The sequence below is a fragment of the Papaver somniferum genome, chromosome 5 (assembly GCF_003573695.1).
Source record: "Papaver somniferum cultivar HN1 chromosome 5, ASM357369v1, whole genome shotgun sequence".
NCBI lineage: Eukaryota > Viridiplantae > Streptophyta > Magnoliopsida > Ranunculales > Papaveraceae > Papaver > Papaver somniferum.
Genome location: NC_039362.1, coordinates 103,343,487 through 103,348,775, shown reverse-complemented (window position 1 = coordinate 103,348,775; position 5,289 = coordinate 103,343,487).

The following is a 5,289-nucleotide window of genomic DNA, read 5'->3' as shown; positions in this document are numbered from 1 at the left end:
TTTTTGTATTCCATATATATTAATAGTTTTGTCACTAAAATTGACAAAGGGGGAGATTGTTAGAGCATAGCTCGGTCGACCTCGCATGCGTTGCTATATCAAGCATGTTTGTCAATGTTAGTGATCAAAACTATGAGTCTTGATTTCTAGCCTACATAGCTAAGTCTCGGACTAGGATAGAAAAATGTAGTTGAGCTCAAGGACTTCATGGCGATTCATCATACAACGACGAAAATATACTCAAGGAACCGTGGAACTTCATCAACAAAAAGGTATGTGGAGACTTGAACTTATCTATAACTCAAAAGTCTATCTCTTCTATCTCCTACTTCTTATGAGACAAAAGTCGTATGCTATATAGACTGGATCATACACATTTGATATTTCGAGCCGAGTATATCTCGCCAATATATATCTCGAAATCATGTGTTGGTAAAGCGTTTCGCTTTGATCGGGTTTATCTTCACCTAATGACGAAAGTCATTTTGTTTCAATCACTTTGAAAATCGCTTTGACGAGTGTAGATGGTGGATTTTCGAAAAGGGTAAAATTGTAAGACCACACTCCAGATCCGGCAATCGGATGAGTATTGAGACTCATGTCTCTTATTTAAAGCATGAAAGTTCATGCCATAAATCTCTGACTGAGAAGGCTGTCTCTCAGAGTATATGTAGATGTGTAGTCTCCCAACTAAGACCACGACACATCTCATGAATACTGAGCAATTTCAGTAATTATACATGCTCCTGATCCGGAAATCGGAAGAGTATGAAGACTCATGTCTCGCATGAAAGCACATGCCATAAAATCTCTGACTGAGAAGGCTGTCTCTCAGAGTGTATGTAGATGTGTAGTCTCTCAGCTGAGACCACGGCGCATCTCATGAATACTGAGCAATTTCAGTAATTATTTTTGTATAGAATCGAAAGATTGGACGGCTCCTAGACAGCATGCCTGCTAGTATAGAGCAACAACTTCTTCAGGATGCAACCAGGTTTTCCCTGACTATACAAGAGGAATATGACAGTCCAGCAGGTTCATATTGCTCAACTCTCGGATAATTAATGCTCCTAGATAGGAAGCCCTGCTAGTATAGAGCCATCAATTAATTATCCCTAATCGTAGCTGAATATTCAACTATATTCTACGATTCTTCGAATGTTTCGTTACTTCAATTTATGGTTTTCCCAGCAGAATTCCATGGGTTAGTAATAAATATTCAAGGAACAGGCATCTGAACACCGAACAAGCGCTGATTAAAATGGTGCAAGTGTACTTAGCAATAATGCACATACCAGCATTTGAATGCGCAAACGAGCATCTCAAAAATATGAATGAATGAGGAACCTATGCAAAAATAGGAAGGAAAAATAATAACAATAAAATATTAGCAAAGGCGCCAGGGGACTGGGCTCACCAGCCGGCCGGTCATGCCGTGTGCAGTCCCACGCCCAATTTTATATTTTATCATATTTTATTATTTTTTCCTGATCTCATGAAATTCTCTCATTCGAGCAAATCTCCTTCGTTTCAAGGAAATTCTCTAATTTCATGATGTTTCTTTATGTCAAGGAAAATAATAAAATTAGGGAAAGGTGTCATGGGACCGAGCACCTGCCGGCCGGCCATGCCCTAACCGTGGCCGGTGCCACACCTCACGTCCCCATTATTTTATTATTTCTCTTAATCCATGAAAATTCCTTGATTTCATGAATTTTCCCTAAAACCATGAAAATTCTCTGATTTCATGAATTTGCCCCAATCCCATGAAAAATATTATAAAATTAAGAAAACTCGTGGGATTGGGCCCTAGTCGGCCGGTCATGCCCTAGCCGGCCCACACGCCTATTATTTTATTATTATTATTATTTTTTTTGTTTTCCTCATTCCATGAAAACTCCCTGATTTTAACAAAATACCTTGGTTTCAACAAAACTCTTTGATTTTATGAAAATTCCCTAAAATCATGAAAACTACATAAAATTGGGAAGAGCGCCCTGGGATCGTGCCCGTTGGCCGGACGGCCATGCCTTGGCCATTGCCGGTCGCACACTCCATCATTCCCCATTTTATTATTATTTTATTTCTCTCATCTCATGGAAGTTCCCTAATTTCACAAAACTCTCCAGTTTCATGGAATTTCCCTCAATTCAGAGAAAATACATAAAATCACATAAAACTGGGAAAGTGTGGGACCGTGCTTGTCAGCCGGCCAACCATGACCTAGCCGTGGACGGTCCCACACCTTGCAATTCCATGTTTTATTTATTATTTTTCATCATCTCATGTATTTTTCCTAGTTTCAGCAAAACCCTGGATTCTGCATATTTTCTAAAAATGTCGCTCAAATGCGCATCGGAAAATATCGAAACTCTCAGGACTGAGACGCGGACACCATGGTGACACGGGCGCATCCCCTTGACCGACCAAGGGTGACACTGAGGCTTGCAAGTTTCCGGTCCCACATGTTTTAACTATTTTAACTTAATTTGCTCAGTTGCTCATATTAGGTTCAAACTCTTTTCAAACAATTAAGGGTTTGCTCAAACTCATCGTCTGAGCAATCACTCTCAATTGAGCAAAATCCAATCATTCAGAGCGTTCTTACGCTGAATTCACAACACACCTAAAATCTCAGATCACCATTGATCTCACACATTTCTCAGCTTCCCTCCTACAGATCAACCCATCCTCTCTTGTGACCGAATTGACTCTGGAACGATCATTGTTCTTGGTTTAGGCCGGAGTCTTACAGATTGATCTCTCGAACTTAAAGCACTCCCTTCTTGCAGTGCATCTGTGTGAGGTTCAACATTTTGCTCGGTTCAAGTAGTCTCCACACGGTCGACTGTACAATTCCGTAAAAACCAGCTAATCGTTTTTCCCCATCTACAGATTGGAGACCACAGTGGTAGATTAATATCTCGGTTCCAATATCAAGCTTTCACAAGATGGTTGATCTTAGGTCACGTACGATCGCAGACCCTAACACAAATGATGCTAGCACTAGCAACAACACTAAAGATCATATTCCAGAAACCATTCCTGCTTCCAACGATGGCGGTGGTCGTCAGACAAATTCTGGAGCACATCCCCTCTTCGGCCGGCATCCCGAGGAAGTCAGAGAATATCCGCCTACCATGGGCGATCTCATAAAAGTGCAGAAAACTCTTGCTAAGAATCAGACTGACATGGCTACTACACAGAAGGAGCTGTGAAATTATCTCAAAACTCTTACTGACAAGATGTCAGAGAGGACTCAAGGAAAAGGAAAAGAAACATCCTCAGATGCTGATCCTGAAGTAATTCCAATTCATACAGTGGATGACAGCGAAGTCTGCAAAGCTGCAGACGATCCATCAGCAAAGGAATCATCAAATTTTGTTACTCGGGAAGATTTGGAACTCCTCTTGGAAAACCGTGGAAAAGACAAGACATCACATGTCCATCGTCACCAGCCTCCGTACCCTGCTGCTATGCAAAGGATTCCTCTTCCAAAAGGTTATACGTCTCCAACCTTCACTTTGTATGACGGAACAGGCAATGCTTGGGAACATGTTTCTCGGTTCCTGGAAGCCTTGGGTGAACATGAACAAAACCATGTTGTTCGCCTCAAAGAATTTTCAAAATCCTTGAAAGGCAGGGAGTACACCTGGAACAACAACATCGCACCAGGAACTATCAACAATTGGGGAGAAATGATTAACGCCTTCTACAAAAAGTACTTCTTTGTGTCAGAGCAAATTATTCTCTCTGATCTTGGAAGAATGTTTCAGAGGAGCAATGAACATCCCAATGACTACGTGAAAAGATTCGGAGTCCAGGCCCTGGACTGTCATGATCCAAACGTCACGGAGAAACAACTGGTAGACTTGTGCATCAATGGCATGATCCCGGTCTACAAAGCTTTATTGGAAAATCTTCGTTTCCAGACCTTCTCAGAGCTTCATGAAGCGGCGAAGATATCGGCAACTACTGCACTCGCTTTACTGAAAAGAACAAAAGCTACAAAGGCTGAAGAACCACGAGACACTCGAGGTAGCAGACGTATGATTAACAAGCAGTAAAACCTCCAGCCTTCCACAAACGATGTTGCAGAAGGGAGCAAACGGAAAGCCGAACTGCCACGCAAGCATACCTCATCCCCTTCAAAAGCATAAAGGAAGGATAAGCAAGGTGCACAAGCCTCTGACCAACGAACAGGAGTTCCTGATCAAGAAGCACCTGACTTTCCCTTTTCCATTGAAGAGGTGATCGAACTCCTGGATGTATGGATCCAAGATGGTGCAATCAAGTTGCCATATGTCAAGAAAGAACCAACTGAAGAAGACATGGAAAGTCCTCGTTACTGCCGCTTCCACAGGTTCGTCAATCATCCCACAAGCAACTGCAGAGTTTTGAAGCACATATTCAGGGAGAAGGTTGAATCAGGAGAGCTTCAACTGGAGACTTAAGGAGTACACAATAATCCTCTCCCAATCAGAATCTTTACACTCTCTGAACAACATATCAAAGAGGCAGTTCAATCCTTGGTCGAACATGAATTGCTCTATCTGTCGAAGGCACAAAGGAGAGACATGTTCACAACACTGAACCACATCGTGTCAAGAAGTCCATTCCGAAAATACTTCTTGAGCCTCCAACCACATACCAAGAGATGTACGATTGGGGACTGCTTACCACAGTCAATCTCAGAAGAAATAAATTTGGAAGAACGTTGGTTGATGCTGGCACCGCCATCGACAACATTCTACTGAATACCATCGGATCCACAGGCATCACTCGACGAGAAGCTAATCATTCTCCCATATCAATCAGAGACCTTGAAGGAACACTCGGAAATACTTATGGCTACATCACTCTCAAGGTGAACATAAGTTCAACCTGGACAGAGACCAAGTTTCACATAATCAGGATGATCCAAGATATGACATGTCCTTCAGACGAGCGTGAATCCATGCTGAAAAATGGGTACTTACAAAGCGCCTTTGGTTACGCATCTCTCCAACGAAGAAAGTTCCGATCCAGAAGATTTGGCAGACGTTCCATCATCAGAGCACTTGGAGGAATTAACTTTGACAAGGTTGAAACAAGAACCTGCAAAAGATGCATAGACATTCATCAAAATGTCCTGCACTCAGGAAAGTCTCATCCATCCCATGTCTATGTCATTTATTTACTCACATGCTATTCTAGCATGGGGACTCAACTATGCTAGCATCTCTGCTATTGCAAGACGCTAAAAGTGGGTAATCTCACTTCACCGATATTTTACCAAGTGGTAGAATC